The sequence below is a fragment of the Rattus norvegicus genome, chromosome 3, assembly GCF_036323735.1.
Source record: "Rattus norvegicus strain BN/NHsdMcwi chromosome 3, GRCr8, whole genome shotgun sequence".
NCBI classification, from domain to species: Eukaryota; Metazoa; Chordata; class Mammalia; order Rodentia; family Muridae; genus Rattus; species Rattus norvegicus.
In genome coordinates this window covers 185,961,711-185,988,423 of record NC_086021.1, presented here as the reverse complement: position 1 = coordinate 185,988,423, position 26,713 = coordinate 185,961,711, and the positions used below count along the sequence as shown (strand labels likewise).

Sequence of the window (26,713 nt, the reverse complement as noted above, 5' to 3'; positions counted from 1 at the left end):
TCTTCCCTTCCTTTCTTTTCCCTGCCTCTATGCTCATGGGATGCTGATCCTCAGTGTTGACCGTTGAAGGCAATGAGCATCCTTTCCACTATGCTTCTGCTCACAGATGTATAAAGATTGGTGACAATTCTCTCACAAAGTCATCCTTTCATGATGAAAATGTCCTCATTCACATAATTCTAAAATCTTATTACATCTATCTATGTATCTATTTATGTATCTATCTATGTATTTATCTATGTATCCATGTATCTATGTATCTATGTATGCATCATTTATCTATGTATCTATTATGTATCTATCTATATATCTATGTATCTATCTATTTAGTCTCTATGTATCTACATGTTCATGGAGAGTGGATCCAAAGCAAGTGTGGAGAATAGAGGGTAACTTGCAGGAACCAGTGTTCTCTTTCCACCGTGTTCTGGGGATTGAACTCAGGCCCTTGATCTTGGCAGCAGGTACCTCCACCTGCTGAGACATCTTGCTGGCAGGTCTTATCATCTCCTCAGTAGTGAGTTGTTAGGAATTTTTCAGATTGATGGGGACTTCTAGTTTACCATCCATTGCTATAATGAGCATGATAGCCAAAAGGAATTTAGGGGAGAAAGAGTTATTTGACTTACAGTCTACAATCAAGAGAAACCAAGGCAGGAACTTGAAGCAGAAACAATGGAAGGTTATTGCTGACTGGCTGGTTCCCAGGCTCAGGGTTAATCATTATTTACACAGCCCAGGACCATAAATTCGGGGGAATGGTAGTGCCACCACATTGGTCTGGGGCCTCCTATGTCAGTCGGCAAAATGCTTCATAGACATGTGAACAGGCTAATCTGATCAAAGCAATCCCCTGTTAAGACTCCCGCAGATGACTCTAGGCTATGTCACGTTGATAGCTGAAGCTAGCTGGGCTGTACTGTGGGATGTGCAGAGTACTGACATACATAAATCACCTTATCCCTTCCCTCACTAAAGAACATTCTGGTCTTTTCTGGATTGTTAACCAAAAACATGAAGTTATGGCTAAAGTTCTAGCCCAGACGTCCTTGAGCATGCAGAAGAGAGGACTGGTGGGGGTGGGCCTGGGCTGTCTCTTGTGATAAAGAACCATAAACTCTCCCCAGATGAAGAGTGCAGCAAGACCCAAGAAATCCCAGCCGAGTCTGGTTTGGTGGACAACCAAGCTTATATTTTTTTTAAAATTTAAAAAAAACTTTATTGATTCTTTAGGTGATACCAACGACACATTCAATTTTAATCTATAGTTCATGTATTAATTTGCTATATGGGAACTACTGACTTCATTATGATATCATTATATAATAAAATTGAAAATGACTGATGAGCATAAATATATAGTGGGGCACAGTACCATGTACAAACTATCCTCGCTGATCTCTTTGGGGTATTTATATTTATTTATTTATTTATTTACTTAATTTGCTTTATGTCATGCTCATGGCCCTCCTCTGGTCGCCTCCTTGCAATCCTTCCCCCTCCCCTTCTCTTCTGAATGGGTGGAGCCCCTTCAGGTATTCCCTGACTCTGCACATCAAGCCTCTTCAGGGCTAGGCTTGTCTTCTCCCCTTGAGGGCAGACAAAGCAGCCCTGCTAGAACATATTCCCACATACAGACAACAACTTTAGGGATAACACCCTCTCCAGTTATTTGGGATCCACATGAAGACCAAGCTGCACATCTGCTACATGTGCGTAGGGAGGCCTAGGTGCATCCATGTACGCTCTTTGGTTGGTGGTTCATACTCTTGAGAACCCCAAGGGTCCAGGTTAGTTGACTCTGTTGGTCTTCTTGTGGAGTTCTTATCCACTTCGGTGCCCTTAATCTTCCCTCTTCCATAAGAGTTCCCAAGCTCCACCCACTGTTTGACTGTGGTGTCTGCATCTGTTTGAATCAGCTGCTGGGTGGAGCCTCTCAGAGGACAGTCATGCTAGACTCTGTCTGCAAGCACAATAGAGCATCATTAATAGTGTCAGGGATTGGTGCTTGCCCAAAGGATGGGTCTCAAATCCGGCCGGTTATTGGTTAGTGATTCCCTCAGTCTCTGCTCCATCACCTGTCCCTGCATTTTTTGTTGACAGAATAAATTTTGGGTCCACAGTTTTGTGGGTGGATTGGTGTCCCTATTGCTCAATTGCGCTTCCTGCCTGGACACAGGAGATGGCCTCTTCAGGTTCCATATCCCCAATGCTGTGAGCCACACCCATTGATTCTTGGGTACCTCACTTATCTGTCACATTCTGGAGATACCCCTCCCACCTCCCCACCCCCATCAGCTGCAGATTTCCATTCATTCTCCTGGCCATCTGGCCATTTCTTCTGTCCCTCTCCCCACCTCATCCTGATACATTCATTTCTCCTCACTTTCCCCCCTGACCCAATTCCCTGCCTCCATCTGCCTCTTATAACTATTGTATTCTCCCTTCTAAGTGAGATCCAGGCATCCTCCTGAGAGCTTTCCAGTTTCTGTGACGCTCCTGCATCTTCCGTCTCCCCCTCTTCAGAAGGAGGAAGTGTTCTCTTCAGAAACACTGAGTCTGGAGACAGAAACACAGCAGGAACCAAACATTTGGTCCTAACTATTTATTAGCATTTCATTTTCCAACGCGGCTGAAATGCCTCCCACTCCCTCCCTCCGGCAGTGGGTGGGCGGGGCTTCCAGAGATTTCCACCGCCCGAGAGTCAGGCAGGCCAGAGTCTTATTTTCTGGATTCTTCAAGGCATGGATCACTCCTGTACCATTGATAGAAGCAACTCTACTAAGGCAAGAAAGACAAAAGGCTCTTGACTGTTCTTAGGATGTCAATGCAAACCAGATGCCAGAGCCTGACAGGTCCCAGGAAAAGATAATTAGAGAAGAGGTTTATGCAAATCTCTGAGTGCTTTGCTGGCAGCTAGAAGCCAATTCACACCCGAGATGGATGAGGAGGCCAAACTCACATGCCTAAGAGCTCCAGTCTGGAATCTAAAAACACCTTCACAGCGTTCATGGGAGGAGAGAAGGAGAGACATGCCATTACATCTTTTTTATAGGCCATAAAGACATTTAATAAAAATTTAATATCCACTTCTGATGCTTGCAATTGGGTGGTTATCTCCTTACAGGATTTAAAAAAAAAATACACATTTCCATCCAAAAATTACCTTCATAATTAATTGTAAAAATACTAGAGGCATCCCATTAGAAACAGTTTAAGAGCGTTTCTTGCCACCATTGTAAAATAAAGTACAGAGGGAAGCAATTAGACAGGAGTATAAAAGCTGCTGAGAATATGGGAAGAGATGGAGCAATCATAATTTATAGATAATAAGGCGGTATTCCCAGAGAAAACCAAAATAACAGAAAAATATTAAAACAATAAATACGCAGAAGTATAATCAGTTTTAAGTAATGCAACAATCAGTGGCTTTCTCATACATAAAATATAAGAAGTTGGGAAATACAGAGTTTTGAAAATAATTTGCAACAGATCAAGTCCTAAATTACCTGGAAATAAGTCGAACAATAAAACTCAGGACATGTACAAAGTCAAAAATTAGTCTGAATGACATCCACAGGAGATGGCCCAGTGGTTAGAATACTTGTTTTGCAAGCGTGAAAATCTGAGTTTGAATCTCAGCACACACCTACACACATGCACGCACACACACACACACACACTCACTCACACAGACACACCACTCACACAGACACACCACACACACATACACACACAACACACAATTACACACACACAAACCTACACACACACCTATACACACCTACACACACATACACATACACACTCACACAAACACATATACACACCTACACACACAAACCTACACACACACCTATACATACCTACACACACACACACTCACACAAACACACCACAAACACATACACACACCTACACATACACCTACACACATACCTACACACACACACACACACACACAAACACACCACAAACACATATACACACCTACACACACAAACCTACACACACGCCTATACACACCTACACACACACTCACACAAACACACCACAAACACATACACACACCTACACACACACACTCACACAAACACACCACAAACACATACACACACCTACACATACACCTACACACATACCTACACATACACACACTCACACACACACGCACACACACACACATACACACACACACACACACACACAAATAAACCAATATAATTTAAATAACTTTTAATTTAGGTGTGGAATAAACTGCTGATGAGAGCCAAGACAATTCTTTGATTGGTGGTTATGAGGAATTTGTCTTGCCCAACATTAAAAATGCATTAGTTGGTGACAGTTCAGTAAAGCAGTATGGTTTGATAAAATAATCAAAGCATAGCCCAGAGGAGCAGAAATCACGCTGGCTGGGACAAGTCCACAGACAGAGATTTTAGTGTACCATACAGTGGGCATTTCTAGTTAGGAAGCACTCGCAATGAGCTGTCTAAAATATAAAGTTGGATGCAAATCCATTTCTCACTACATAGTGAATATCTAAAGATTTGCATGAAGAGAAAAGGCATAAAAACCAGTAAAAGAAAACATAGATGACTACGCTGTTACACTGTGAGATTCATTGGCCGTTTTGAACACATGGGATTTAGAAGGCACAAAAGCAGAGCTGTGAACACAGCAATATAAAATGCACTATCGAACGCCTTTAAATGCCATTCGGAGAGTTAAAAATCACAATTTCATACTTCTAATGCAGAGAACTAATATCTTCAATATACAAAAGAATCTTTTATAAATCAGTGAGAAGGTAATATGTCAATGAAAGGCAATGGCCACCTTCAAACAGAAGATCCATCAAATATCTCAAAACTGAGTATTTTTCTTCCTGCCCAATTGGCTAAAAATTAACAAGACAGAGGCAAGAAGTGCTGTGAATACAGGCAATGTTTCATTGGGAGGTTGGCCCAGATGGCCCATCTTCCTCTGGAACCCTGCTGCTCTCCCCACAGGGGCCTGGATGGACTTGTATGGGCTGAAGTCGCTCATTTTCCATGGACTGAGGGCTCAGTTTCAAAAGATGCTTTGCTTCTTAAGTAACGGGTGGGTCAATCAGGCAGTGGGCCAGCTTGTCCCAGAAACTGCTGAGCAATCCTGCAGGAACACACTGTGCTTGGGGGCTGGACGTGGTGATGTGACCTTATGAGGCTGCTGAAGGGAGAGAGGGCAGGGCTTGAGGGGAGTGCCTCTGCTCTGATAGGCAACTGGGCAGTGTGGGGCCTGGGACAAATGATTCCCAAATGAGGCCACGTCTACATGCAGAGATGAGTAGCAGGTCACAGGACCTGCAAGGCATCTAAGGGGACACATGTGAAGACAGATGCCAGGCCACACCTGAAGCCACAAAGGAAGAATCAGAGCTCACAAAATCCCCCAGGCAGTTGTTAACATAACCCAGTGACAGAGGCTTCCTCCACAGGAATGCAAGTGAGGAGCTAACAAGTTACTGCCCCTTGTGTGACCTCCCACAAGGGTGACCTTTATGTCAGCTCAGAGCAAACAAGCTGGAGGGTTTATTTAGGTTCCCTTGGTAACCATCTCGAAGATGTAAAATTATACATGGACACCTTTATCATTGTCTGTATGTCCATCTAGACCCCCCAAAGTCAGGCTACCCACAGGTATGTCTGGATGACTCGGTCTCCCTGCCACAGGCTTTCTCCTGAAGAGGCCACATGGGCCTATCTCCTTTCTTGATGACCAGGATCCCCGCCCCCAACTCCCTTGATCAAGAGTGTTTCTTCAACAAAGTTCAAATTCATGCTTGGTAAATGCCGGCTTAAAAAACGTACAGTCTTAAAAAGCAGTACTCCAGGGCACCTTCTCTGGAAAGACCGTGGAAGGAAAATGTGACCATTGGGGAAATGTGGGTCAGCATTGGAGAAATGGGGGTCAGCGTCCAGCCAAAGGAGTCCAGAGATATAGGGCCCTCAGAACTAAAGCACCCAAGTGCACATTTCGCCATGGAGATGACCTGCCTGGCATGTGGTTGAGGATTCGAGATCCTTCACTGATGTAGGAAGGTCTTTCTTCAGTGTGAGTGACACCACCTCAAAGGCTGGGGTCCTGAACTCAATAAAAAGGAGACAGTGAACTGGGCACGAGACACCATCTCTGTCTGCATCTTGACTATGTGCACTGTGGCTTTCTGCCCCATGTCCTGCCTTCATGCCTGCTCTGTCCTGACAGATGGCATCCTCAAACCGTGAGCCAAGATAAACTTCCTTCATTACTTGCTTTGCTCGGATTTTTCACTACAGCAATGAGACATGTGACTAAGTCATTCTCCTGGAGTTTCCAAGCTCCCCATGCCTAAGCATCACCAGGACACTCTGTCTGAAGGGCAGTGTTCAGAGAAGTTTTCACGAGTTGTGGGATAGTCCCTAATTTACCTTCATTCTTTGTGTTGCTTGCAGTGCTATAAGCAGGCAAGCAGGGCCATCCTGTAAGCCTGTAGCCATTTTTAAGTTAAAAGAATAAACACCGAAACCTTGTTTGCAGCTGAAACTCAAAAGCAACTTTGTTTTTCAAAACTGAGTTTAAACGAGTTGATGAAGAAGAAAAGCCAGTCTAAACTATGGATGAAATGGTGAACAGGCATTTCCAGACTCAGACTCTGCTTTCCCATGTCTGTCCACCTCCCAGAAGCTGTTGAGGAGAGAGGAAGGCTTGACTTGGCTCAGGGTTTCAGAGAGAAATGAGTCCAGCATGGTAGGGGAGGGCATGGCTTTGGGGAGGGCTCTGTGGAGAGGGCGTGGCTATGGGGAGGCGTGGCTATGGGGAGGCATGGCTGTATCCATGGTGAAGAAGCATCCATGAGAACAAGTAGAGAAGACTCTCAGAGGGCAGTGAGCAAGAAACAGCACCACAGGCAGATGCGGGGGTAGGAGTAACCACCCCTGTGCTCCACGTCTATCCCCTGAAAGCCCTAGAGTTTGGGGTGGGTAGACGGGGCCTTCTGAGCACTCACACCATTAGTCTATGGGGGACTGCAGTACCACATGCTTCCTGAGGAAACTGAGAAACATCCCTCCCATCTTTGAATCCTGGTCCATGAAAAGACCCATCTCAGGGCCGGTTTAGCCTGTGAGCCCTCAGTAGGCAGTAGCCAGCTTGCTCTTCATGTTGGAGGGTCTGCATATCATTGCAGCAGGTAACTGTGTGGCGGCTCAACATTTCAACCTGTCCATATTGTCACTTCTTGCTCCCAAGCCCTCCAAGACCAACGAGATCCTTGATGGGGCAAGAAATCCTCAGGCAAAAGTTTCTACAGGCCTGTGGCCAGTCATCCTCCCGCTAGGATTTTCTTTTTTTTTTTTTTTTTTTTTTGGTTCTTTTTTTCGGAGCTGGGGACCAAACCCAGGGCCTTGAGCTTCCTAGGCAAGCGCTCTACCACTGAGCTAAATCCCCAACCCCCCCTCCCCCCCTAGGATTTTCTAACCTTCCTCTGCATGCCTGACACCTGCTCTGCTGACCCAAAAAAGCTGCAGAGGCAGCCCAAGCCCAGGACAACCCTTGGGGGGGGGACAATCAGAGAAGCCAGTCCCTGTAGCCTGGCATTGTTTGTTTATGTAGTGGCTATGACAGTAACATCTGGGTTTCTTAGACAACATGGGAGGAGCAAAGAGTCTGTTCAGTGTCTTGTGTGGTTTCAGAGCTGCAGCTTTTCCCCCACTCCATGGTGCCTGCGTAATTACCAGCTTATGCTTGATGCACCACCCCCCCCCCCCAGCCTCAGAGTTAGTTCCTAGGATCTGCCAGCCTGAGGGGAAAACACAGAGTTCCTTTATTGGTAAATCTCCCCAGATTCCAGGCTCCTTCCTGTCTGCTCTCTGCTCTTTGCCCTATGGACACGGTAAAATACCCTGCCTCTTCCTGCATTGCCCGATTTTTCTCTGCCTGGGCTGCATGTTTGGTTTTATGAAGAAGTGCATCTCAAACATGATTCTTCCTCAGATCTACTTTGTGTAAGTACAGAAGCCCACTGAGCCAGCAGACGCAAGCCTAGAATCACAGTAACTTGAGAGGCTGAGACAAGGTTTGCCAGTTCAAAGCTTGCCTCAGCTGCAGAGTACATTTAAGACCAACGTGGGCAGCACAGTGCCAACCTGTCTCGAAATGAAAAAGGTGGGTGGGAATGTAGCTTAGGGGTGGAGTGCTCACTTAGCCTGCAGGAGGTACTAGGTTCAATCCCCAAAGCCACTAAGAGGAAAGGAAGGAGAGAGGAGGAAGTGGAGGAGGGGGGAAAATGGGTCAGGAGGAAGTGGGAGGAAGAAATGGGGGAGGGGAGGAAATAGGGGAAGGAAATGAGGAGGAAAGGAAGTGGGAGGAGGAAATGGGTGAAGTGTGGAAGGGAGGAAGTGAAAAAGGGGAAATGGGGGAGGGGAGGAAGTGGGAGGAGAGGAAGTGGGGGGGATGAAGCAGGAGAGAGGAGGAAATAGGGAGGGAAAAAGGGTAAGGAGGAGGAAAAAGGAGAGGAAGAAGGATGGAAGAAGGGAATAGGAGGGAGAGGGGTTTGAGGAAGGGAGGAAAGGAACCAACCCCAGGTCCCTGGCATTAGGGCTTCTCAAGGAGGGTCCCAGAATCTCTTGTTTCTACGGCCACCACACTGAACCTGCAGCCTGGAGGACACCCCCGAGTGGGGGTGCAGGCAGGCAAAGGTGCTACCTACCCCTCCCTCACATGCTGCTCAGGTTGCTGTCCTGCTATCCCAGAAGCCAGGCCATTAGCTCCAGAGCCACAGCTGGGCCTTCACGAGAGTCCTCTGTCTTCAGACACTGTCATGTGGTACAGACTCACGTGGTGTTATGCTGAAGCAGACCAGTGAGAGGACACGTGGCGTTTGGAGAGAGTGTAAGTAGGACCTGGTAGACAGTGGTGCTGTGACTGCATGGCTAGCCATGCTACCCTTCGTCGGTCTCACCTCTTCACTGAGCTTCACTTCATTGAAAGGTGAGGCAGAGCACTTCCGGCGTTCTGGCTGGTTCTGGTCACCCCTGCTGACTCGAGCCGATTTGGTGGAGGCCTTGCTGTTTCTGCTAGATCATGCCACTGCTGCTGATTCGTGTCTGGTGACACTTTTGAGCTGGACTGCTAGTATCCTGACATTATTCAACTAGACTGCTGGTACCCTGAAAACGGAGATTAAAATTGCCCACAAAGAACTACTTCTAAACAGGTCCACATCCCCTTGTCCTATTTAACATCTTTTCTCCCCTACCTTTGGATGGTGGGCTAGAAGGGGGAGGGGTCTAAGCATTTGAGAACTTTTATTAAAGAAGGTTTTGCAAATCTAAGCTTGTGCCTTTAAGTAAATTGCCAGATCAAGGTGTTATATGGGGCCAACCGGGACTGCAGGGCTCCTGGGTAGAAATTCCCACCCTAAAGTTCTACCACTACCCCTTGTATGCCCAGTAGTTCGCTAACCTGAAACTCCCAAGTCTGGAACCCAGAGCTGTCTAAGGAGATGAAATTCCATCTCCACACCCTTCTTCTGGAAGGCACATATCATCTGAATAAAGTGCCAGGCCACGAGGGGGATTTGCTGACCTGACCACTTCCTGCTCACACAAGACCAGCTCTCAAGTCAAAGGGAGCAAACTGTGTGACGTGGCCCAGGAACCTGGTCCAGGTTACTTACATGCTCTGCAACAACATGGGAACAGTTGGCTGATATGTTTATGGTTACAGAACAAAGGGAAGTTATATAAATCAAGATGATTTTCAAATGAATCTGTGGAAATATCGGCTTCATGAGTTACACCTAAGAAGAAGGACCTCTATCATGGTAGTCATGTGCTGTCGGATGCCATTCTTGGAGTCAGTGGGAACTAGCGATCTGTTAGGACACTGCAGACCTATTTATATAACAATCAAAAGGAGGACGGGAAAACACGGGGCTGGGAGACAAATGCTTATCAAGGAGGATAAAGATAACCCAGGGGCGATGTGGGACCTAAATTGTAATTTTCTAATTCTCCACTCAGTAATAAGTAGTTATTCTGCTTTCTGGAACATTGACACATGTGTGGGATGCACGGTTCACACTCAGTTGACACTGGCATGAATGCAAGTGTGGTTAATACCCTAAAACTATCCCTAACCAACACTAACACTAACCCTAACACTGATTCTAACCTCAACCCCAACCCTAACCCTAATCTTAACCCTAACCCTCACTCTAACCTTAACCCTAACCCTAAAGTCTCATTGCTATGACCATGACCTGACAGGCGACAGTATAAGCATGGAAGGCATCCACTTGGCCAAGGGTTGGGGGAAGTCTGGGCAGCAGGCGTGTGAGGCAGCTGGACACACATCCACAGTCAGGAAGCAGAGAGATAAATGCTGGTGCTCAGCTCGCTGGCTCCCTTTCTTCCAAGTCTAGGATCTCAGCTCAAGGGATGGTACCATCCACGTTTAGAGCTGGTCTTCCCACTTTGGTTAGCCCAATCCAGACACTCTGTCACCGACAGGCTAAAAGATTCACCTCCGAAGCCACTCACTCCAGATCCTGTGGGTTGATATAATGTTAACCGTCACGGCACCATAGCAAGATCCAGGCAGCCACTGCAGGCCCTCGACACCTCTCTTCTCTTCTTAGGCTTCCAGTTGGCCATGGAAGGAAAAGAGGATACAATTCAGGTTACACAGAGTAGGACCACAATCTAAGGAATGATACAACTCCCACTCTCAGACCCTTGGGAAGCCATAGTTTCGCAGACCAGCTCAGGACCTCCACCTTCTCTCTGGGAGTCTGCACAGGGTGGCTCAAGAGACAGCATTCACCATTCATAAGCACCTTTGACCAGAAAGCCAGTGGGAGGAAGGGAACTTTCTGTGACTGATGGATTTCAGGGGCACCCTCCTCACCCCCCCACACAAACATTATCACCAGCTTAAAATGCATTGCCAAACCAAAATAGCCACAGGACAATAGATAACCTGATAAGGTGATGGCCCACAAAGCTGTGCTCACCCGCGCCTGCTCAGCAAATCTCAACACATCTATTAAGCAGTTCCAGATGTTTCTCTGAGAGCCCAGATCTTTCTCCCCAAGCCGCAGGCCCAGGAGATGAAGACAGCTGCCCCAGTCTGTGGAGTGCTCCCCACTCTGACTTTTCAGGCACAAAGTTAAGCAAATTAAATAAATACCTATTGGAGCTCATTTGTGGTTTGTGGGTTTTCCTGGTTGGCCTGACCTTGCTGAGTACCTCCAAAACACAATTTCTATTAGGGAAAATGATTTCAGAGTTTTAAACTTTTCCCTGCCCAGAGCGCCATGGTTTTAATTAACAGCCTCCCGAGCTACTCTCCTGGCAGCCACACGGGGCAGGCCTAAGGAGGACTACGGAAGAGGCAGCCAGCAGATTGTGTTTGCCTTGGTTCTGCCAGATCGGAAGCTGTGTCTCAGCACAGAGAGCACACACACTGTGTTCTGGCCAGAAGCATCTAAGTATTCTCCCATCTTCTGGCAGAACGCGGGCTGAGGCTGGCAGGTTCCGCTCTGTGGAGTTGGACAGAAGAGGAATGGTATACACACTCTGCCCGCTCTGCTTCGGAAAGGCTGCAGAGAAACCCATACAGGCCAGCCAGCACGCTGGCAAGACGCATCCCAGGCCTCCCAGGCGCAGCTCCAGTACCAGCCCTGAGAAACCCATCAGCGTGACTCTAATTAATCACAAGTCGTACACACCAGGGCTGGTACCACTCAAGAGGCAGAAGCTCCCAGACAGGGTCTTCTCCATCCACTCACTGGACACCCTGGACTTCATCCCGGGACCTGTCTATCTCGTTCCTTGTAGTGACTGGAGATGACAGAGGTTTGTGGTTTCAGATTCTTCTGGCTTCTCAGATCATATGAAAATTTAGGGCTGCTAGCAAGACAAAGACACCTTTGTTACATAAGCATTGCGATTCCTAGAAACCCTTCAGAGAGCAAATCCTCAGACACCAGAGAGCTGACTCTTTTGTAAAGTGGTAGAAGGATGGATGATGTGGTCCCAAGCCGTCTGTTGACCCACAGTCAGGCTCCTCCTACAACCAGGCTCCTCCCACACCACAGCCAGGCCCCTCCCACAGCCAGGCTCCTCTCAGGCCATGCTAAGAACCACAGAGAGGGTCCCAACCATCACCAAAGCATACTGGGGATGCTTACAGCTGACAGATAGAGGAGTTTTGTGTAATGAAAATCTTTTAAACGCCCTCTCTCTGCACCGAGCAAACTCACAGGGGTGGGAGTGTCTTAATGCGCAGGACATAACTGTTCAGAATGGAATTAGGTGCGAATCATGCTTTTTCTGTACACAAAAGAGACACCTGCTTAAAATAGGGTCAAGTGAAATCCAGGTTGGGAGTGTCTTGTGCATCTTTGCACCTCCCAGGAACAGTCCTGGACATCATGACTGTCTGAACAAGGAAGGAGGAGGGGCCTGAGGTATCTGAATTGGAGTCACTTGTAGTGGCCGGGCTTCTTGGCATATAGGGTCAGAGGTCCAGCTGTAGGTCATGTTAGAAGGGACTAGGATGACATTTGGGCTCCTAGGAAGCCCAGGTTTGCAAGGCATGCCACAGACTCCAGGAAGCCGACTGTTAGCACACATCCTGCCGCCACACCAGCTCACTTATCATGTGGCCCCTCCCATCCTCCCTCCCATGCTCCCCCAGGTGCTTCACAGCCAGATCTTAGCTTGGGGAGGGATTGCCAGCTCCCGTAGTGAATGAGTTTCCTGCCTGTCTTTTCAGCGCAGATGAGTAATGGAGTCAGAGGGGGCTGATGGTATCCCTGTGCATTCTCAGGACAGGGTGGGTCTGCTCTATTGCTCAGGTCTTTACCCCAGCTGTCACTTAATGAATGCCCTGTGTGCCCAAAGCTGTCCTAACCTCCTGCCATCACCACACCCGACTGATAAGGTCCTGCCTGGATGGAGCTCATGCATTCACATCTCCAGCGAGAGTTGCTTTTTACTTGATTTCACTCATTTTTCAGTACCAGGGACTGAATTTAGAGCCACCTGCTCGGTCACTGAACTATGTCCCCAGTCCTCTTTGCACTTTGAAGTTCACCATGCCTTTGTCCCAGCCTTCCTGGTAGCTGAAACCACAGGCCTCTGCCCCCATGCCTAGCTGAGGTTTATCCTTTAGTCATGCCAACCCGGCCCTGCCTGCTCTTCACATGTGAGATCATACATGCCTCTACACCAGCCCAAACCTCGCTCCTTTCTCTTCTATGGGACTGTAGAGAGATAAAGGAGGCCACCCCAGTGCCTGCCTGCAGCCACCAGCAGCCCACAGAGATCCCAGCCTTCTGCCTGCTGGTGCTCACTGTCTCGTGCTGGGAAATTTAGAAGTGCCAGGGATACTGTACCCAGAGTGGCATGGATCAAGCAAGCATCAACCTCTGGTTTCTCTGTCCCCACAAGCGTGGATGCAGCCTCTCTGGGTCCACTGCCCCTCAAGGATCTGAACTCTAGGTTCTCCTGTGTTCTTCCTTCCACAACACTTCCAAGGTCACGACCTCTTTCTCTTGAGTCCTTGTCCCAGCGTGTACTTTGGGGGCTACATTAAGAGTTTAAACACACCTCTATTACACACTTAGCCATCAGCAAATGCATGAGTGTGGGAAAGAGCAGATACGTGTGCACGCATGTGTGTATTTGTGTTTGTATGTATAGGAGTGTGTATATGTGTGTATGCACGTGCACATGTGGGTATATGCACATTTTCAGATGTGTATATGAGAATGTGTGCATGAGTACATGTATGCATGAGCATGCACATGTGGTGGTTTGAATAAAAATGGCTCTTATAGGCCCATAGGGAGTGACACCATTAGGAAGAATGGCCTTGTTGGAGTAGGCGTGGCTTGTTGGAGGAAGTGTGCTACTGCGGGTGGGCTTTGAGATGTCAGAAGCTCAAGCCAAGCCCAGTGACTCATTGTGTCTTTCTGCTGCCTGCCAACCTGGACTTAGAACTCTGTTTCTTCTCCAGCACCACATCTGTCTGCATGTCACCATGCTTCCTGCCTTGATGATAACGGATTAAACCTCTGAATTGTAAGCCAGCCCCAGTGCAATGTTTTCCTTTATAAGAGTTGTTGTGGTTGTAGTATCTCTTCACAGTATTGGAAACCCTAAGAGAGTGTGTTTACATGTATATAAGTGAATATGTGTATGCACATGTATAAATGAACATATATACATTTGTGTTCATGTATGTCTGCATGAATGTGGTACACGTGTGTACATGTATGTACATGAGAATACATGTGTGCATGTGTTCATGAGTATATTTGTACATATACATATGCATATGCATGTGTATGTATAAATTTGCTTGTATGAATATGTGTACATGTGTCTGTTTACATTATGTGTATATGTGAGTGCATGTGAGTAGGCATGTGTATATGTTTGTATATATGTGTGTATTAGTATAAGTACATGCATACAGGTATGTGTATAACTGTATATTTGTATGTGTGTGCATGTGTATGTACATGTCTAGACATGAGTGTGTGGATCATGTCTTGGTTGTTCAGGCTGTTGTAATAAAATAGACACGTAATGAATGTAGAATTCTACATACCACAGTTCTGAAGGTTGGAAGCTGAAGCCCGTACCTCCATCATCCAAGATGGCCTTTGTGGAGGCCAGTGCTGTGTCTGCACATGTCAGAAGGTGGACCACAGAAGGGTCTAAGTCAGTTCCCCCAGCAATAACTGGGGCTATTGGTCCTGTTGGTGAGGGCTCTGCCTTCCTGACTTAACTGCCCTCCTCAGGCCCCACTTTGTGATACTGTTACATCAAGGTCTAAGCTGCAAGGTACCCATCATGGAGGGACATATATATTCAAACTGTAGCAGTAAGTGTGTGTGTGTGTGTGTGTGTGTGTGTGTGTACATGTTATAGCGGTATGTGTGTGTGTGCTATAGCAGTGTGTATATGTTGTAGCAGTGTGTATGTGTGTGCTGTAGCAGTGTATGTGTATATGCTGTAGCAGCATGTAGCATGCTGTAGCATGCTGTAGCAGTGAGTGTGTGGGGCATTCTGTAGCAGTGTGTGTATGCATGCAAATGTGTATATTAAAGTATTCATATCCACATGCATGTATGTATCTTCATGGATCTGTACAGTTATATGCATGTACACTGCATGAGTGTGAAGTCTGTGCTATATAATTGTATACAATATGGTACAGAGGTAGATGAGAACATGTGATGGGTCTATGAGTATACACATCCATATACACACAGACCTGTATACACACACGTACGTAGCAAGCATAGCTATAGATAAGATATACATGATCATACACATGGGTTTGTTTGCCCATCGATGTGAAGCAAGTAAGCACTCTAACACCGCGCAATAGCATGTGTATCTGCATATGTGTATGCATGAGTATGCATATATGACATCAGCATGTACTTATGTACACACACACATATATGTGTGTGTGTATACATGGAGGCATGAGTGTACATGCATATACATATGTTGTATACATATGTATATGCATGTGCATATAAGTGTACATGCATATGTGTATCTTGATGTATATGCTTAGATAGATGTTTGTGTGTGAGTGTGTGTGCGTGTGTGTGTGTGTGTGTGAGTGTGTGTGTGAACACCTGAAAGAGCCACCCAAGCAGTAAACTCAGTCCCTGTCCACTGGCCATGTCCAGCCTTCTGCTCTGCCCTCCCCTGGCCTCACCCTACTTCATCCCTGCCATGGTTCCTTTTTCTCACACCTCATCCCCACTTCCACCCAAGACGAGGCCTCAGATCGGAACTGCTGACAGCTGCCGTGAGCTTCAACAGCTGCTCTGAGTTCCAAGGCACGAAGCAGGGGCCACTGGAAGGAAGTGAAATCCCCACCCACTTAACAGCTTAATGAGGACTTGAACCTGAGCCCGGGAGGAATTGTCAGTGTGACTATTTGCTTGAATGTGGTGGACGTGTCTGGGCTTTCAAACCTGCCCCAGGGAGGAGCCAGAACAAGCTGGAGGCAGGGAGATGGAGATGCTCGAAACTCTGTGTGCCCCCCCCCCCCCCGGCTTCACAGGGAGACCCTGGAGTCAGGTGTGCGACTGCACAAGAGCCAGGCATATGCAGAGCGGTGGTGTCAATGGAAGCACTTGGAGGGAGTCCTCTGGGTATTCCCAACCACCCTAGGGAATGCAGTGAAGAGGCCACAGGAAAGAGGAGGTTTTCAGGGCTCACGAGCTAACCTGCATGGACCGAGCCATGTGAAATGGCTTTGTCAGCACTGAGTGATTTCCTTTCCCTCCAGACAGGACTCCCCTCCCTGACCTGCTCACAGGAGAGACTGGTCCCTCCTAGGCCAGAGTTTCTGGTCAGCTACCTATCCTCCACTCTAGTTCATCAACGTGAGGTGCTCCAGCTGTCTGATGTGAGCCCAGGTTCTTGCTCTGCCGACGATGCCCTCCACTGCTCCTCCAGGAACCAGGCCTCGGCCTTCCCTGCTCCCACAGATGCTTCCCCACAATCTCTCCATATTTGTTTTCTTGCATCAGGCATTGGTCCACTCCACCTTGCTGCCTTACCCAACTATTGTATGTTTTCTTTCTACCTGGCCCCAATGACCCTCTGCTGTGTCCTCTTGGAAGAGGGCAAGGTGCCTGACAGGTGGCTTCTCACTGGACATTTGCATTCAGGAACACAGCACTAGCCAGGCACATGCTGTCCCCACCCCCATGCCTGGCCACATGCTCGAATTAGAGCTGAGAGGCGGAACTCCACCCTTTTGCAGATCGATCTGAAAAACGTGGTACCGTGACATCAGACACACCTGGTAGTGAGCCTTCCAGACCAGGGCCCTGTCTGAATGAAAGATGGCTCTTGTATGGGAGGTCTCCACACAATTGTTCTCATCTGATCTCTGTTGCTGTGATAAAGCTACTGACAGAAAACAAGTTGAGGTGGGGGGTGTTAAAGAAACGGCTTAGTGTTTAAGAACATTGGCTGTTTCTCCGGGGCACTTGGGTTCAATTCCCAGCAGCCACACGAAGGCTCTTATCTATAACTCAGGTCCCAGGGGATTCAGAGCCCCCTTCTGGCCTCAGGCACCAGGCAAACTCACAATGCACAGTCATACATGCAGGTGAAACAGCCACACACATAAAATCGTTTAAAAGCAGCTTACAGGGGTGGGGTGGGGGAGTATTCATTTTGGCTCTCAATTTCAGGTTACATCGCTCGTTGTGGGGAAGTCAAGGCAGAAGCCTCTGGTCACGTCAGATCCACAGGCGCAATCAGAGAACGTTTGCTCCATCTCTCTCTACTTTTAGCCCGGGAGCCCCTGCTTTTGAAAATGGTGCAGCCCACACTGGGTGGGTCTTCCCACATCAATTAATATAACCAAGACAATCCCCCCAGACATGCTCACAGACCAGCCTGATCTGGACGATTCCTCTTTGGGACTCTCTTTTCGGGTATTTCTAGGATGTATCAAATTGACAAAACTCCACAAAGCTTCACAAAGCTCCAGACAGAATTTCTCTAACCAGCTGGGCAGGACCAGGCTCGGTTCCTGGCTTGCTTCTGCCATCTGCTGGTCACCCGTAGAATTGCACCAGAGAAGCTCGCTTCCACTCTGTGATTTCTTTATAGGAGAGACTGCAACAGGGTGACCCATCAGTCAAGACGAAGTGGGACAGACTCTAAACCCTACTCATATGCAATAGAGATATTTATAACTTGGCTCAAAGTCTTAATATTTTTCCATACTTTGTATCTATTAACTGGAATTACACTCAATATTAAACCTATGAGTCTGGATGACTTAGACACAGAAAGTCTGAATAAAATTTCCAAAACCACACAGCTACAGAGCAATACAGCTGACATTTGAGCCTCTGCAAAGGGAAATTTGAGGACACACTTTACCTATAACCTCACATTTGGGGCAGAGCACTATCCACCGACCGGAGGCTCCACAGACAGAGGACAGACACTTCAGCAAATCATCTTTGAGCACTGGAAACCACTCTGCTATTCAGAGCTTCTGTCTTTCACTTCCAGGAGGTTGGGGCTTGAATTCTTCTGAGGCCTCCCCTTAAGCTGTCAGAGGAGAGAGTAGGGTGCACATGGGTCAGGGTGAGGATCTGATGCCTCTGGACCCTCTGACTGAGCTGTCTCTAAGCCTCATTTCCGCTTCTCATATGTGTACTGAGGCAAAGCTCCCAACACTGTTTGACACAAATGCTCATCACTATCTTACTCAAGGCTCAGAAGTCCTGCGAAGGTCAGACCCACTTCCCTTCCTCAGTCTAACCATCCCCATGTCTGTGAAGCCACGTTTGGCCTCACAGCTCTGTCTTCAAATTGCAGGGCTGTCACCAGCCAGGATTTCCTGCAAATGTGACCTCTGATCCACCAAGAACAGGGTCCAGCCAGAAGCTCAGGTGTCCTGCCTCGCACTCACAGCTCTACTCCAGATCCCACACATCTGCGGTTCTGATGCTGAGGTGTTCCGACACCTGTCTCCCTGGCCTGGGATCTAGCACTTCCCATCTGGATTCTGGAGTCGGCCTCACAGACCATAAGCAATTAGTCTGAGGCAGAGAAGACAGTTTTTTAAATAATTCTGTCATTATCCTCCATTTTCAGCACCAGTAGACACGAGAACTCCATTTCCCATTCTTTAAAGGTATTAAACGGCTTCTGCATCACACTACAATGTCGACATCAGTCTGCTTGTTTGTAGAGCGGACTCAGGCTTCCAGGGCCTGAAGAGACTTGATCCCACTGTGTCAATGTGGGGGTCACTGAGGAGTCCACGCTGACTTGGTGACACCGGGTGCTAAGGTCCACTTCTGTTTCACAAGACTTAGGGTGCGGCAATGCTGTGTAGCTGACAGTGGGGCCGGATGCGAACAAAGACCACAGCTCCTGCTAGGTCAGCCTGAGGGTGAGGAAATCAGTCACCAGCCTCCCCAGCCACAGAGTGATCTGGAGGAAGTGAGCCATGGAGGAGAGGCTGACAGAGGACCTCACGGCAGAGCCAGGTCAGCAGGCAGGAAGAGTGTAAGGTTCAAGGCAGGAAAGCCATTGAGAAGCCAAGTCTTAGCAGGTCCACATATGGGAGGTGGAGACACTGGCATCTAACACCACAGTAATTTCAACAGCCAAGGTGAACATCTGGATGGGTGGATGGGGCTTAGTGTGATCTGTCTGCTATAAGCACAAACTTCCACGAGACCCCTGTTTGGCTGAAGCAGACCCTTTAAGTACCATTCTCATCCTATAAATGAGGAGTCCAGGACACAGAGAAGCTGAGTAACTTGCTCAAAGCCACACAGCAAAGAAGTAGCTCTGGGGATAGAGTCTGGAGCAGGACAAATAGGTCCCTGCTCTTGGGTATCTGTGGACACAGACCGTAAAGGTAAGTTTGGGATATACCTCTTGACCAGGGCTGTGACCAGAAACAGCAGCCTTGAAGATGAGGAGCGATCTTGTCCTGTTGGTCACAGAGCCTCTCAAGAAGGGGACAAACTCTGCAGGGTCAAACGGGTGCTGCAGCTTTCACATAGCTGCAGCTATGCCAAGGGTCTGTCAGGTCCTGCCCAGGTCTGTCAGCCACCTCAGCAGCTGTTGTAGCAGAATGAAGGGCCCCACGTGCAGGCAGATGACCCCATGTCCTACACCTGGATCAGTGTGCTGCATTGAACTGAGGGTCTCTTGCACACAAGACAAGCACCAATTTCCTGGCACCCACATGGTGGCTCACCACCACTTATAACTCCAGCCCCAGGGACCTGACAGCCTCTTTAGACCTCTAGGAACCAGGCACAGACATACATGAGTGGTTCACAGACATACATACCCACAAAACACCCACACCCGTGAAAATTACTTTTTTTTCCCTAGAATAGTGAGCTAGGTTTTCACTAGGTGGCCCAGCTCGACTTTGAACTTGTAATTCTCCGGCCTCAACCTCCTAAGTAGCTGAGCTGACAGGCTTGCTTGCACCACAATACAGTTTTATTTTGTTAATAGAAACTTGTTCACAATGGTTCAGTAGCAAAATACTTCTGAAGAGGGGAAATGGACACCAAGCAGACTTCCCACTGTTGACCTCAGAGAGAAGCCAGAGAAGCCACAGAGGACAGCCTCCTAAGTCTTCCCACAGCCTGCACACCAGGGTGTGATGGGAGTGGGGTGCTGTGGTACACATGCACAGAGATTCTGGCATGCCTGAGCAAGTCTGGGTCTCACATAACTTTCTCAAAGGTTCTGATGGTGGCTCATACATATTCTTGGAGGACACAAAAGGTAGAGACTTATAGAAGACGATGAAGCTGAGCACTGAGCAAACGGCACTGTACATGTTTTACCGAACTTCTTCCTGCTTGTCTATACTCATACAGACATTTTAGGCTTTGACAAAACCAGAAACACATAAAGATATATTCTCATATTCCCCTAACGTTTTTATTGCAGGCGGTTACAGTTTGGTTGTGAAATGCTCCCCCCGGGCTTGTGTGTTTGAACACTTACTTGGTCCTCAGCGGTGGTGCTGGGGTTTGGGGGGAGGGGGCAGGGCAGGCTGTGGAGCCTTCTGGATTGTAGCCGGTGCTTTTGTTGAGGAGAGATTGGGAGGTCTGCTTAATAAAGATGCCTTTTCCAGCTGAGCCTGGTGTTGCAGGCCTGTCATCCAAATTACTGGGGAGGCTGAGGCAGGAGGACGGCACCATCAAGACAACTTAGTGGGATCGTGTTTCAAAGTAGAAAGTTCCAAAGGGGTCTTCTGGAGGACCCAGGTTTGGCTCCCAGCACCCCCACATGGCAGCTTACAACCATTTGTAGCTCCAGTTCCAGGGGATTGGGCCTTTCTTCTGGAAGCATAGGTCACAAGGCATACAAGTGGTGCATAGATATACATGCACCCATAGGTATACAATAAAAATAAAGGCAAAAATAATCGTTTGAAGGAGACCACTGAGCAGTGGCAGAGCACTTGCCTGGTGTGTGCATAGTCCCAGTATTTCTAGTACCACAAAAATAAATAAACATTTTTATCTCAGGGAAAAAGTGATTTTTCAGCAATAAATGAAGGGACTAACACAGCCAGGTCCTCGCAGGTGCTGCACACTGACACAGCCAGGTCCTTGCAGTTGGTGCATGGGTAGGCAGGAGACAGGAGAGGAGGACGCAGTGCTCTGGGGGCAGGGCAGGTCTCTGTGCCCTGTCCATCACCACCGCAGTCATAACTGTTACTAGACAGGCAGCAGGCCTTGTAAAAGTGTATTGTATTGTATTGTCCTGCTCCATTTGTTGTCTCCGAGACTCACTACTTCTGTCTGCTAATTTATGCCTAATCCTGGAAGCTTCTAGCCTCTGTACAATCTATACTAGGCCTAGAATGTTTTCAGCCTCTGAGACTCACTGCTGAATAAACTTACCCTTTCTAGCTCTTTCTGATCTCTGGCTGGTTCAACTCAGCTATTCTTGCTCAAACTCCTCTTCAAGCTGACTGATTCAATCTGGCTTCTCTCTGACTGAATTGCCCTGCTTGGCCTCATAATAGCTTCAGCAGTCTGTTCTAATCTTCTGGCTCCTTCTCATTCTCTGGCTTGTTCTGTCTTTACCTGTGTCTAGCTTGTTCTCTCTTCAACCTATCTTTGTATTACTGTCCTGGTAAAACTGCCTCCTCCTCTTCCTCCTCTTCCTCCTCTTCCTCCTTCTCTTCCTCTTCCTCCTCTTCCTCTTCCTCCTCTTCTTCCTCCTCCTCCTCTCTCTCTCTCTCTCTCTCTCCCCCTCCCTCCACAGCTCCCCTTAAGTAGCTTCCCTTCTCTCTTCTCTTGGGAGTTGGGCATATTCTATTCTGTCAAATCTTTCTCTGATTCATCACTTTGTCTGCCACTCAATTAGAGAATCACTTTCAAACATGGGTGTTTCTGTCTACAAACTAACTCTACCTTTATTGTTTGGTATTAAAGGTGTGTGCTAAGGGCTGAGTCACATAACAACTAAACACCGGTTTGTTTTTGTTTTTGTTTTTGTTTTTGTTTTTGTTTTTCCCAGTACATAACACAATCTTGGGTTTCACAGTGTGATCAAATATCCTGTGACAAGACCTTAGGCAAACCCAGCTACTACACAAGAGCTCCCACTTACAAAGGCCAGGGGGGGGGTATGTGAGGATATTACTAGGATCCAGGCCGCTGGCCCAATGACACATCTCCAGAATGAACACTGCTGATTGAGCCCATCAAAGCCTCAGTGCGTACTGGCTCATAGAGCCACAAAAGTGCCCCATGTGGTTCAAAAAGAAGGAGTGATTCATACCAGCCACACAATATCCACACACACCACAGACTGAGCGTTACTCCTGACCTCAGGAGACAACATCATATACCTTTGATTACCCAAAGGACTCCTATAGTGTCAGACCCAGAAGAGAGCCAGCAATGAAGGCCATCTCACCCCATCTGTGAGGCTGGCCCCAGTCAAATAGACTCTAAGGCCCATAGCAAGGGCAGCCACAGGTAGAAACCAGAGAAAGGACCGAGATACACTGCTGCAAATGCAAACAGGCGCACATAAAGGAAAGGAGTGGGTTCAGCCAACAGGAGGCATTGGGCTGTGAGTAGCCAGGTCCTCTGATCAAAACAGGGATCCTGTCTTTGTCCGTGACTGTGCATACAGACCTCGGTGACTGCGGGTCTTGAAATGAGCTGTCAGTTCTCGTTTTAAATGACCTGAACTTGAGTCTCAGTGAGCTGGGGATGGAAAGATGAGGACAGAGTGTGAGCTTGGCTAGATAGAGATGCTGGGAGAAAGAGAAGGAAGCATGGGTGAGAAGGAAAGGGAGAGGGGAAAGAAGGGAAGAAGAAGATAATGGGTTGGGATCTTATTAACAACAAAAACATAAGTTTAAGAGAATTAAAGGAAATGTCAGTGTGTGGAGTTGGGGGTTTAAAACAAAGCAAAACAGAGGACTTCAGGCAAGGCTGGAGGCAAGAGTCTGCATTAACATCAGCACCAGGACCTACCTCCTCACCCTGATGTCCCAGCAGCTCAAGAGATGTGCCCACAGAGGAGCCAAGGCTGGCCCACAGCTCCAGGGTTCTCCCACAGCCAGTGATTACAGACAGGAAAAAATACCACTTTTAGTCAAGTCACATGCACACCCCTGGACCAGTCACTGGATCCTGGACCGATGGGACACACTGGTTGGCTAGTTTGGATCATGTGACTACAGGCCACTGGAGACCCTATAAAAAAAGAGAACTTGTCCTACACAGAGATAACCTGTTAGGCAAGTAGAATAGGCAGAATGGGAAGAGGAGGAAACAAGTATTTGCCAACACCCCCTCTCTGAGCAGCGAGTGCCTATGAATTCCTCCAGTTGAAGTTTTGTAACCTGACCCTGATATTTGGCCCATATTTTAACTGGCAAAAGCCTTGGAGGAATGTCAACCTGTAGCCCTTCAATCCTACAGAGGGGGTCACAGGTGTGAATGGGCCCCGAAGGCTCACGGATCACTGGGGTGTCCTCCTCAGGTGCACCTGCGGCTGTTGTCCAGTGAGGTTTCTGCAATGTCCTGGATTGGTCAGTCTACAGCTCCGGCTCGGAAACACCCGTGAAGCCTTTAGAGGTCCATAGGCTTCCTTGTTCTTGCTATGAAAACCTAAGTCACACATTCCTCTCATAATCCAGGCACCATATTAAAGTCTCAGTCTAGGACCCCAGGGAGGAGCTGCCAAGTCACCTGGACATAACTACTATTTTGAAATTTCGGAAAGGTTTCAATGGTGAGGAACTTAGTTCCCAAGTTTAGACACCATGTGGTCAAAACTAACCTGATCGCTAAGGTTGTGCCTGAAAGTTTAAACTGGTGAGGGTGCAGATGGCTTCAGCCTCCTAGGGTGGATCTGTGTCTTCCTCAATAGCACGAGGGCACAGGGTGGTGCACATTTCCGATGCCCTCGTGTCTGCACAGGTGATGGCATGAAGCAAGTGGCTTCACGAATGGACCTGGCTACTCATGAGCAGGTCCTGAGAGCCTCTGAGGGGAGGGCATGATGACATCATGTCACTGTGCTGCCGAGAGCCCATGGGTGGATTATATATAGGGCATTCAGCTCAGACTCCTGACGGAGTCATTTTAACCCCTGTGAAACATTATAAGTGACTTGGAGACATCTGTGGTTGTCACACAAATGAAGGGAGGGTGCTACTGGCCAGAGGAGGCTGCAGTGTGTCCTCTGACACCTACACTAGTCCCTAAAATAGTTATAGAACCTCAAGTGCTGATGCCAGGTTACTAGAGAGCCCCCTGCGCCCGTCAGCCTGGTGAGTTCGATGGCTATTCTCGGTTGTCACCTTGACGACATCTGGAATTAACTGAAGCTGCCGGATATATGTGAAAGGGAATTGTCTTGTTTGGATCACTCGGGATGAGGAGACCTACCCTGAATGTGGATTATTGGAAATTGGAACAGACACCTTAAATCCAGATCTTCGGAGGTGAGATGATCAACTGTAAATCTGGGCACACCTTCTGGACATGGATGAAGGACGGAAGCTATGGCTCTTTGCCTGCTTGGCCTTACTCTTGCTGGCTAGTTTATTCCTTCATGGGCGTTTGAGCTGACATCCCCAGGTTTCCAATATATATTCAAGACCAGCGAAGATATTAAACCTTGTGGACTGAGCAGCTATGGGACCCTTGGCCTTCCTATCAGGAGATATTCATTGTTGGGCTAGCTGGAGCATAGGAGATCTGTTCTCTAGAAACCCTGGCATGCAGCATCTAACACGTAGCCTTGTTAAGATGGATGCAACAAGGTACTAGCCATCTCCCTAGGTGGCTCAGAGATTGAGAACATTTGTTTCTCTTGTCAGTCACTCAAGTTCAGTTCCCATCACCCATGTTGGGTAACTCAAAAAAAATCTATAACTCTGGCGCCAGGAGGTATGGCTCCCTCTCCTGGCCTGTGTTGGTACTGCACTCCTGTGTACATAAATATACACACAGACAGGCACACGTGTGTACACATTTAAAATTCCTTAAAATGAACTGAATAGAGCATCTGGTACCTTACCACCAGCAACCCCATCATTATCACCATCATTTTTTAACATTTGGAAAGTTTTGACAGTAGAGACACTCACTTCCAGCCATCAGATGCTGAGGTCGCCTTTGTCCCTTGGTGCACCATCTGTAGTGCACCTGCAAGGTCTCTCTACTTGTTAAGGCTTGTATATGTTCAGCCCAGGGAGTGGCACTATTAGAATGGCCTCGTTGGAGTGGGTGTGGCCTTGTTGGAGTGGATGTGGCCTTGTTGGAGTGGGTGTGGCCTTGTTGGAGTGGGTGTGGTCTTGTTGGAGTGGGTGTGGCCTTGTTGGAGTGGGTGTGGCCTTGTTGGAGTGGGTGTGTCACTGTGTGTGTGGGCTTTTAGACCCTTATCCTAGCTGTCTGGAAGCCAGTATTCTGCTAGCAACCTTCAGATGAAGATGTAGAACTCTCAGCTCCTCCTGCGCCATGCCTGCCTGGATGCTGCCATGCTCTCATCTTGATGTTAATGGACTGGACCTCTGAACCTGTAAGCCAGCCCCAATTAAACGTTGTCCTTATAAGAGTTGCCTTGGTCATGGTGTCTGTTCACAGCAGTAAGGCCCTAACTAAGACAGTACTCATGATGGTACAGCCTTTCCATGCTACCCTGACCCACAGGATCAGGGCTCTTTGGCCCATGGCAGCAAGTATTAGGCTACACTATTCTTTCTTAGCTGACCTATAGCTGACTCCCTGATCAACCTCCACCTGCAGTCTTGCCTGCCCTTCAGGATCCAAACAAAGTAGCCCAGCCACACAGACTTTTCTGGAGTATTTCTTCCTCTCCAGAATGCTACTGTGGATACTAAGAGGAGGCGGGGTGGCTTGTGCTCTCCTGTGTCCACTTCTCTTGCTGCCTCCTGTCACATCCCCATGTCCACACCTCTGCTGTCCACACACCTTTCTCTCTTGACCTGGAAGTGAGTATGGCTCTGCCTTCTATTCTCAGCCCATCACCCAGCGAGGTTCCCACTGACTTGCTGGCCATACAGGGTCACCGTGGCATGGGAAGGAAACAGGGAAAGGACTCCATGGCACCACATGTCAGACTTGCAGGTGCAGCCCTCAGTCACAGAGCCCCACCTTTCAGGCCCTGCTCCTCTGAACCCACCTCCTTTGCTGGCATCCCATACTCTGCACATAGGTGTCCCTGGGCCTACTCAAACCACAGCTGTGATTATCTCCAATCTGAGGGGTAGAAACAGAAGGCCCACCTGTCTGTAGGACAAGGTGACCTCCTTTCCCAGATGTCACTGTCCCTTGGCAGGCAGCACCCTGTAATTCACATCTGGGTGTTTTCTTACAAGAATGCCTAGTGGGGTGGTGAAAAGCTGCACTTCCTAACTGGTGTAGTCTCGCTCACAAGATAGGAACCACTCCCATCCTAACCCTACTGGTTAGACCTCTGCCCTGGGCTGTCTCCTGCAATGTAGTAACTCCACAGGCTAGGCTAGCCTGTCTTCTGGGAAGCTGCTAGCTAAGCTGCTAATCCGCTGGGTCCTTGACACAAATGTGTCACCTCCTTCTTGGCAGACACCCAAACACTGCTGAATTGTAAAACCA

At 48.0% G+C, this 26,713-nt stretch overlaps 1 long non-coding RNA gene across 4 annotated transcripts; it reads right to left on the bottom strand.

Moving 5' to 3' along the window:
• Nucleotides 1-3,043: 3,043 nt before the first annotated feature.
• On the bottom strand, nt 3,044-23,220 carry LOC120101828 (uncharacterized). 4 transcript variants are annotated; one of them, XR_005502853.2, is made up of 4 exons: nt 23,081-23,197; nt 11,756-11,936; nt 10,550-10,664; nt 3,044-9,191 (listed from the first exon to the last, which is right to left on the bottom strand). It is a non-coding gene; the product is annotated as an uncharacterized LOC120101828 (long non-coding RNA). The 4 variants fall into 4 exon arrangements; XR_005502851.2 differs by having other exon boundaries at nt 3,044-10,664; XR_005502852.2 differs by having other exon boundaries at nt 3,044-10,664; nt 11,756-11,933; nt 23,081-23,187.
• Between the last annotated feature and the right edge of the window lie 3,493 nt (nt 23,221-26,713).